Raw genomic sequence first — 10,344 nt, forward strand, 5'->3', positions numbered from 1 at the left:
AAAGTAGGCAACCAGGTATGTTTGAAAGATGACTTATTCCTTCAAGACAAACACAATATTTAATTTCCATACTAATAAGTGAATGTGAAGAGAATACATATTCCACGTGGCTACATTCATACGTGCGCTACATCGAGTGCCCTTAATTTGTGCCAACACTTATTATATTTTCTTTAATTTGCATTAAAACTAAAACGATTTGTACTAGTGATCGACTTGCATTATTTTTTTCATAATGTGTTTTAAAAAGCCTTTCAAGATGATCGCCTGGGGTCCAGGCACACAAACATTTGAAGGTGGCCGCCATTACACGTTTTTCACATTCCTTCAGATTGGCCAACCATCCCAGATAGGATGGCCATTTTGCAACAGTAAAATCATAATACAGTAAGCATGAGATGTCAGGCATGACTACAGAAGCGAACACCCTGGAAGCATTGTGTGAGGAGCTGGTAAGCCCTCCTAAAACAAACAACAAAAAGAAAAAAAAAAAGATTTCCCGAGTGGATAACAACAACGTGCAGAAGCAAAATGCTGATGCTCACGCGGAGGTGAGCCCCAAGGAGTTAAGATGGCGGATGCATTGCCCACAAGCAATGTGTGAGGAATAATTGAGCAGATCAGTGAATGCAAACGCTGACCAATTGTCCACGCACACACACAATAGTGAGACGAGACAACTGAAGCTGTATGAAAGGCCAAGCCTAAAAAAACAACAGTATCCAGGGCTGGAAGCAGAAGCTGAAGTGACTGATAGGTGAGGGGTTGGTAGTCAGTAAGGGGGTGAGGGTTACGAAGATCAGTTGTTATTTCGGCACAAGCACCACAATACGTGAAGTGCACAGTAGACTTCTCCAGACCTCTTAGAATTGCACCCCTTGGCTTCTGACAGCCCCACCCCTGCTGCAGCAGTAGATGTATTGCTTCATCATTACACGCCAAACAGGCCTATTGAATAAATCCCATATACATCCCGACTCCATCACTGGCACTTTAGCATATGTCAGCAGTGGCTTTTGCGGCCTGGCGTTATAAATAGGTTGTAAACAAAAAAATCTATACTTAATGGAGACCATTAAAAACTGGAGTCGTTAGTCTGCAGGAGTTATGAAGACATTATTTATACAGATTTTCACACACAGTGTAACCCCAGACAGGCAACAATGGAAAACCCCGTGGGCTGCAAACCCAGGGTGCACAACATGGCAGTGAGGGCACAGCCATAAGATTAGCAACCAACTGCTCAGGGTTAGCAGATGAGAGAGAGGAGGGTTTGCAAGTCCGACTGTGCACATTTTGAAAATGTAAATGGCTCTACTACAACTCCCTGCCACACACACCAAGAGCAGTGCAGGCAGAGAACAGTGCTCCATATACAGGCAAAGCAGGGACGGCAAGAGAACAAGCACAGTAGGGGCAATCCTGCCAACCGACTTGAGACCAGAAGCTAATCCCAGATGAGCACTTCCCCACTTCATATTGTGGTTAACACCCCTTCTTCTACTTTTCATGCTTCATACCCAAACCAGGGGTCTTCGCGCCTCTGTCTGCCCATCCTCTGATATCTGAAATTTAGCACACCCTGCTCCAGACTAGAAACATCCCGTTAGAGCCGGTTGGCACCCAACATATTATTACAGTCCTTACGATCCATCTCTGGCTTTTGAAAGTCTTCAATTTGAGTTCCCTAAAACCTAGAAACATGCAAAAATCATAACAAAGGCAGTGGTGTAATGTAAAATGATGGGCCTCCCCTGCAGAATGCAATGAGGGACCTCCAAGCCTCCCACGGACATTCATTGACTTTGGGCTGAAAGGGACCATAAAAAAGGCTGAGTGCCCCCTGGAGGGTTACACCCCCCACCTTGAACCTCAGGGGCTGCAAGGGCCTGTGTTACGCCCCAGAGCAAGGGTAAAAGAAGGAGTACTAAATAATTATACAATATTTTAAAATCTGGCTGGAGTGCAGGTCGAGACAATAAAGTCCCTTTGACTGTGTACAAGACATTATGGACCTGATGCATGAAGAAACCGTTTAGCAATTTCCTAATTGCGAATCCCTGCAATTCGTAATTAGGAAATCGCAAAACAGCACATGAAAGTGTGTTGAACACTTTTTGCGATTCTTGGGGGATGGCAAATGACCTACCTCATGAATATTAATGAGGTAGGTCGCAATTTGCGACCAACTAGGAATCGCAATAATCAAAGAGATGGTGGCCAGCTGGGGTCAGCAGACCACTATGTCTGTGATTGCTTTAAAATAAAGCAATTTTTTTTGAAAATGCAGCCCGTTTTCCCTAAATGAAAACGAGATGCATTTCTAAAACAAAAATGAAATGTTTTTTAATTTTTTAAGAGCAGGCAATGGTCCATGGGACCACTGTCTGCTCTTAAAAAATGCAACAAACTTTCACAAAGGGGACGGGGTCCCTTGGGGACCTCTTTCCATTTGCGAATCGGTTACCATCTATTTAAAGTGGATGGTAAAATGTGAATGTTTTGTGACCGCATTTCGGTCACAAAACATTCCTACATACCGATGCAATTCGGTATTAGGAAGGAATGCCCTAAACACACACCTTCCTAATAGTGAATCACAAACCCATTTTGAGATTCGGTAACTGGTAACTGAATTGCAAAATAGGGTTTGCTTTATATCAAAAGCATTTTTTGTGTTCGCAAATGGGCAGATTCTGCGAATTAGCTCGTTTGGGAAGACAAAAATGCTTGCTGTATGTGCCCCTATACGTCTAATCCTGGCTGACAGAGAACTTTAAGGAAACTGTTTTAGACCTGACCAGAGTAGGCAATTTCTCACGTACTGGAGCAACTAGAGAGGCTGGCCTTTACTGACAACTAAGTACTGGATCGGTTCAAAGGATGTTGATTTTTTGGAAACTTTATATTATTTTAAATAATAATACACTTAAAAATCCAACGTGCAAGTCATCAATGCTCAATTGATATGCTACATTCAACCGGCTTGGGTCCCCGTCAACTGTAGGCATCATCTGGTATTGTCATGCAAATAGTTCGACACATCTAGTCTTACCAACAATCTTATTAGACTCTGGATAACACTTGTTTTACAGTGGCAAGGTATCCCATTGGGAAGGTTACAGTAGGGATCCTACCAGATTCCTTCAAGCGTGTCCGTCATCCCCCATTTTGAGATGAATTCTGACTTTGAGCTATTCCCCAGCCACAACCAGTTACACCACATCCTTACCCAACACATATATGCAGGCAGAACTAGATATTGAAGTGAGCAGAATAACAGGGAAAGATGATATTAAGCTTTTATTAATTTTATCAAAAGAGTTCCCATATATTTTATTTAAAAAAAGAAAAAACAACCGTTACTGGATGGTTAAATTGCAACCGGTTGAAAAGAGGAAGACGGGACTCTCCCAATATGAAGTGAGAGAAAAGAGAGGCGGCTAAAGAAGAAGCAAGCCTCCTCTCCAAAGTGCCTGTAACCTGAAAGAAATGTAAATGTGTGCAGTTGGATAATCTGTAAATCTAAAGACTCACTGGGAGACAGCATAGGCTTTAATTGATAGAATGTTGAACTTGTCCTTTAAATGGAAACCAATAAAAAGAGTTTACTAGGTACAATCAGCACACTACTAACAGTATAACTTTTAAAAGTAATGTAAACATTTAAAGAAAATGTTTTTGCACATTTTATATAGCCTATCTCATACTGTATATAATGCATTTTTTAAACTGGCTTACTTATTCACAGTGCTTTTTTTCTGAGGCTTGGATCTCTTAGCGCTATAAATATGTCACTATTTTCCAGCAGCCAACCAATATTCTATGACTGTCCGGTTACACCTACTGACATGTGAATTGACTGCATTAACCAACTTGGCTGTCCCGACAGAACATTTTTATTTCTCACAAATAAATGTAAGTTGCATTAATTTTTCATTTAAGGTGTGGGCATTATATATTGTATGCAGTTACCTGAAGGTAAAAGGCCAACAAACATTTGCTGGATATTGTGTTCTTGGTAGCCATGTCTCTGAACCCGCACTCACACTCCTTGACCATGCCACCATGGTACCCAGGATCACAGTTCCCATACTTTTCTTCAAGCACGTTGCCCGATGGGCAGATCGATTGTTTGTACCCAGTCTATGGCTAATGTTTGGGGGAAGGCAATAACGAATACATGGTTGTAAATTTAGATGTCATTCTCCCTTTGTAGGTTACAATTTCCGACCCAACGTACAATATTCCACAGGCGCCTTAACAGTATTTTGCAGTGCTCCACACAATAGTTGTACCACGTTATATCGCTATTGAGCAATCACATGGCACAACCATAGTGTATGAGTGCAGTCCATATTATTTCACAACACCTTGCGCAAGCGCCAGGCCTTCACTGGCAACACTAACATTTGTCCCAGAAAAATTAAAGGTCCTTTCACTCTATTTTGAATGAGTCAGACTCCTGCGAAAGTAGCTTGTGGCAGTTTCAATTACTTATATATGTGACACATCTATGTGGGAAAAATATTGCCTAATACATCTATTATATTACGAATTTGTTTTCCAGGGCATCTTAATTTTCTTATTCCAGAAAAAGTAGAAAAAACGTCCAATCTCATCCTCCTGCTCCCTGAAATCCATTCACGGGAAATTGGAAGGCAATATATGATGCCACTGGGTTTCCAACACATTTGAAGCAAGGGAGGAGCTGATGGCCTGTCAGTGACTCTGTGCCTGAAATTGAAACTTTGTGTAATGTAAAATGTATTCACTTTTTAGAAAAGTTAACACTGTCTGACTTATATGAGCACCCTTCAGCCCAAGTTCCTTCCTTCTAGTTCTGGAAGATCACTTTAATTGGACCCTCACATGTAATATGGTTATACACCATGCATGAGATTCTCCTGGTGACAATAAAGGTGTTCTCTGTGAAGCTGTACGCAGCTGTTTGACTAGGTTTCTGTTATAATGACTCCGATATGGGAAACTCATTTGAATATGATGTTCATTTGTCCACTCTTCATGTAATGATATCAAGTGTATTCATTGCATTCTTTATTATTAAACCATTCCTGGGTAGGGCCATGATGGTGGCCAAGAGGGGCATTGCTGCCGCATGGAAAAGCCCACCCTCTAGTATAAATAAGTGGCGCCGGGGTGTGGACTGGTGTGCAGCGCAGGAAAAACCTCTCTACGAAGCCAGGGGATGCCCGGCCAAACATCACAAGATTTGGTGCAAATGGCTGGGACAGATCGAGTAATGGAGTTTTTCGTCTCATTTTCTCTAACTAATCTGTATGTGATCTTGTGGGAATATGGACTGCAATGTACATCAAATCCCTGTGGATATAACAATCTTTTATTGTTTAATTGCAATGAAAAATGTGCTCTACCGCTTCCCTTGTTCAATTAAAATCGATAAAATTGAGTATCCAAAAAATAACTCTTTATGATGTGTTTGTTTGTAGAAATGCACGCCCTGATAACTTTGGAATGCAAGTCACTCTTCAGCAGAAGCCCTTAGAAATAGTCCACGAAGATGGCACTTGGGAAGCAAAGGCTGATTCCAGTGCAGACAAATGTGCATCAGTGCCCAATTTCAAGAGGAGGGAATGTTCAGCAGAACATTTAACCATCCTCCTGGCAAGTGAAGCACTTGTGTTTAACTGTGTCCATATTTATTCTTTCACAAATCTATGGAAAGGAAACTTTCAGACATGCTACATCCATAGGGAATCTGCCAGTCTTGAATACCTCCTACCATTCCCTCCCAGCAGTACAGTCTTCTGATGTTTCAAAGCTCAGAGAAAGGATCCAATGCAGTGGTGCTCACCTGGCTCCTGTACATAAACAACTTCTTTTATTTGTCATTGAGCTCAGCCACCAAGGTCGACTTTCTAATTCTTGATTTTCTGCACTTGGTTAACCGGCCCCCTATCTCATGCTGGACATATAGATCAGAAGACAATTCTATTCTATAATTATTTTTAATGGGATCAACTATGCAGAGAAATTAACCAAGAATGCTTCATACACCATATGTCTTGGGAGAAATCTCTCCAGCCCTTGGCGGTGCACTGCGCAAATGTTTTAGAGATCTGGCACTAACACTTGGGAAGAGGAAGTACACCAAATGCCTAATCATGCCACACAAAATAGAATTGCATGACCTTTCATTGAAGGACATCTCCATAAGCCTCGCTCTCTTTTCTACCAAGTAACAGCCCAGACAATGAGATCAACGATCTACGTCCTAGGACGGGTACTAACCACCAATATAGTTTTAAATTAAACACCAGCAGGATGAATGGCTAAAACTTATGTGGCTGCAGCTGGGCATGCATACAAGAAAATATAGGTAGCAGTGCAAACTCTAGCTCGGACTCAGCAATGACCATGACACCCAGCTCACGATCTGGACACACCCTTCAACAAGCATTGGCAAAGCCAATTAGCTTGGAAGTGGCCACCAGCCTTTTGGCTTCGTTATTGCTTGCTTTGCCAAAGTTTGTGCAAAACTCTATTGTGTTATTGGAGATAAAGCCAGGCCCTAATCAATCTAAAAAATAAAAATAAAACAAAACACATTGGCTGAAAGTAAAAACAGTGTTGTAATAGCAAAATGCACAAAAAAACATAATAGTTTCATGCAGATAAGGGAACTGCTTTGTACGAAAATACTCCTTGTTTAAGGGCAGAAGGTTGTCACTCACAGTGAAGTTAGCCAATGGGTGAAGTGGGCTGACCTATTCCCCATGCTGTATGATGTAGTGGGAGGACGACATATGGAAATGACACAACAACAGACTAATCGATGACAAAGTTTGGATGAAGGCCCCCATAAGTATATTAAAATATAATTTTAGTAAATGTAAAAGACCTTGTCTAGCACAAGACCTAAATATCCCAAAAAGGGCATGATGAATTTATTAAACATGCAGTTTAGACACCAATGAAACACATCCCTGGTCATCAGTAATGGCACAACATATGTATGTCATATGTATGTGTGTATGTATATAGCCATATTTGTAAAGTGAGTAACAGAGTATGAACATGGTTCTCAATTTAGCAGCTCAATAGGACCTTACATCTTTCTTAGCGGATGATGTTCGAAAATATTCAGCTGCCGACACAACTTCAGATCTGAGTCCATTGTGTTGCCAATACATTTCTCACACTCCATAACCCTTACAACTTAGAGAGAAACAAGGGAGGGGCGTCTTGACACGTCTGATTAGGATGGCCGATCGTTATCAGAGCCAATTGTACACACTTGCTTTTAACAAGGCTTTAATGCTCTTATCGGCTGGTACCTGGGTGCCAAATATGATTGATAGGATCACTCAATATACACTGGCCGGATTAGGGAGATGCTGTAACACAAAAGCCCTGGAAGATAACAAGCAAGGTATTACAGCGGCGTTAAGATCCTAAGGGACAAAATCAATACTTATTTTCTAGGTCTAACTAAAGTTCTACTTAAATTGCATCTCTATTGATTTTACATTCCATGACAGATATATATGTATACACATACACACTAAAACATGCTGTGCACACAGCTGAAAATACCTTTGTCCATAGATCTAGCCATAGACATTTATTTTATAATAAAAGAATTATACATAACGACACAAAGAACTATGGAAAAAGGGCAGTAGAACATTTAAAATGGAAAAAAAACACCTACGACTGATTTTACATTCTGTTCGGAGGTATTAAACAGTAAATGAAAATCTGAAGCCGTGGGCACGAAATGAGAACACAACACAGCCCCCTAGTCCTTATGCAACCATTGCATTTTGTGCATATTAAGAGATACTAAGTCAAGTTATGCAGGCAGATCGCAACAAGACATTCTCTAAGAGAAACAGGCTAAGCTATAGTCAATTAACAGGGTGAAGGCGGGGAGGAAAGCAGATTGGATGTAGTTCCTCACAACGTAGCGGGGAATATCATGAAAAAATTATCATCAAGCAATCAGATTTATTGATCATTAAATTGGAATAAAGTAAATGGGTGTTCCAAGCACAGCTATTCGAAAATTGACTCCTCCCTGATCTGATAATTCGTTTCGCATCGTCATACTAATGAGCATTTTCATCAGATGAGATGATAAAAAAAATCCGTCCTGTGATGTTATAATGAATTTGAATAAATCACATTAAACTAATTCAAGGATTTTTGGAGTCTGTAACTTCTCTACTACATCTTGGTGAATGACAATTTTTAGAGGATACCACAGGAATTAAATAAATCCCAAGTGACTAACCTATATCAATATCAGGATACCTTATAAATGCTGCGGAGCGCCATTCTTTCGTTCATTTAACTAACTAGACACCCAAAGACACAATTTAACAATTTATGACTTGCATTTGGCTGCCTATGAAATTAATAAACTATTTTATGAATTTCCTCAAAGAAATTTCATTTAAATGAGGACTGTCTAATTAGAAGGCGAAAATAGGTCTTTTAGTGCTAAAATCTGCTCAAATGTGGAACATTTAATGGTCTGAAAAATAAGAAACCTAAAACAACGCAGCTTTGCAATAAAGACAATAACAGCATTTAGCCCCCAGAAAGCGTCAATGCGACGGATGCTTAAAATGAGCTTCCTTCTTCACAGTCTCCGCTCACACAGGCAGCCTTCAAAACCTCAAGACGTGGTACAATATCCAAATTTATCAAATTCACGCAGTTTGCAGGGGCCTTCATTTGATCAATTCTCTGCGAGATGGCTTTAATGCGCCCTCCCTCCTGGTATCCGCGCCCAGCCACCATCCCAAGCAACAACCATGCGTTCCTGCCATTTGATTACTTTTAAGTGTATTTTCCCCCCAAACAGACTGAACACAATGGTTAAGATTTTTGACAGAAAACTATTCCAAGCCATTTATTGCCTTAATAAGCACCTTTGTCCAACAGGCAGTTTTGACAAGAGCGATAAATTCCAAATTTATGTCAACAGAGCATATGTTGAACACCTCATTTCTGAGCTCGAGCGGCATGCCGCCTCATAAATCAGCGTTGTGTTTGAAATGAAAGTAGATTACAGGCCTCCGTTATTGAGCAGTTAGAGCAATAGTCGTATAAATCAGAACTTTTAACTCTAGGCAATCCGTTCTGCAATTAACTAAGGGGTACTTTGTCATTCGCCGGCTTGTGTGGAGACTTGGCAGGGCGCAGAGCTAATGAAAAAAAAAGTTATTTGGCAACAAAAGGGCTTAACACTGGCAAGAGCTTCGCTAAACGCCTGCACCTTTTGTGAAAGTGCGTTTTTACAACAACAAAAAACACATCAACATTAGTCTTGGACAATATCCTTAAAATAGATTTTGCGTGTCAATCGCACAATTGGCCGGTGACCATTCTGCATAGTGTTCAGTCGATGTTTACCAAGGTGGAAAAATGACAACACTTAGGAAGAATACCAGTGCTTTTTTATTTTTTGTGCTGGCAAGTCAATTTCCATTTTTTCTAAATCATTTTATGCACTGCATTGTTTGCATTGCACATCTATTGTACATTTACTGTACATCCAAGATGACTGAAATCTTCCATGGAAAGGGCAACACTCTCTAGAATTACCCGGTCCATCAATTCAGGTTTCACAATTTTCAGAACAACCTAAAGCCGTGTAATTATGCAAAACATATATACGGTAAAATGACCTTGTTAGTGTACAGTATACACAATTTTGTAAATCGGTATAATGTCAACAATTGGTTGTCTTAGCACAGACACAGAAGCTTGCAAAAATTGCCACAGCCTCACCCAGCTCTTCACAACGACACACATTTCATCATAATTATGGAGAAAGCAGGATCCTTTTTTTTTTCTCCAATCAGTAGACACCATGAAGAAAATGAAGACATAAGAAGGTAATCAAAGGGATGGGGGTGGGTAATTGGGTGGATTGTAAGGGAAGAGGGACGTCCAAGTAGAGGGAGGTTTGAAGCACGAGTTGATGGCCATAATCAAAGAGTGAGTGAAAGGCACTTCCTACCTACAAAGGGCCTATTAAAATGCTTACCAATGACTTGCAAGCTTCATGCATATCTCATCAGGAAGAACTTAGCAAAATGAGCTGCCTTGCAAAAGGTGCTAGACGTCAAACTCAAAACACATTCTGTTATAAACCGCCAATAATTGTGGTATTGGAACCTGTTTCCACAATGTTGTAGGAATATCATAATGTATTGGGCATGGTCTTAATACAAATAATTTAACAAAATGACCAGGACTTCCTTTTTTTAACACCAATATCGAAAGCTCGAGACTGGCTACCATGGCCAGGTATCCACACACTACAAAAGGGTTGGGTCACTCCAAAGG

General features: G+C 40.5%; 1 protein-coding gene across 4 annotated transcripts in view; it reads right to left on the bottom strand.

Annotated features, from left to right (window-relative positions):
• Window positions 1-10,344, bottom strand: part of ZBTB16 (zinc finger and BTB domain containing 16) — a 429,841-nt gene that overhangs the window by 252,284 nt on the left and 167,213 nt on the right. The gene's annotated exons all lie outside the window — the stretch shown is intronic.

Source organism: Triturus cristatus, chromosome 3_2 (genome assembly GCF_964204655.1).
Source record: "Triturus cristatus chromosome 3_2, aTriCri1.1, whole genome shotgun sequence".
NCBI lineage: Eukaryota > Metazoa > Chordata > Amphibia > Caudata > Salamandridae > Triturus > Triturus cristatus.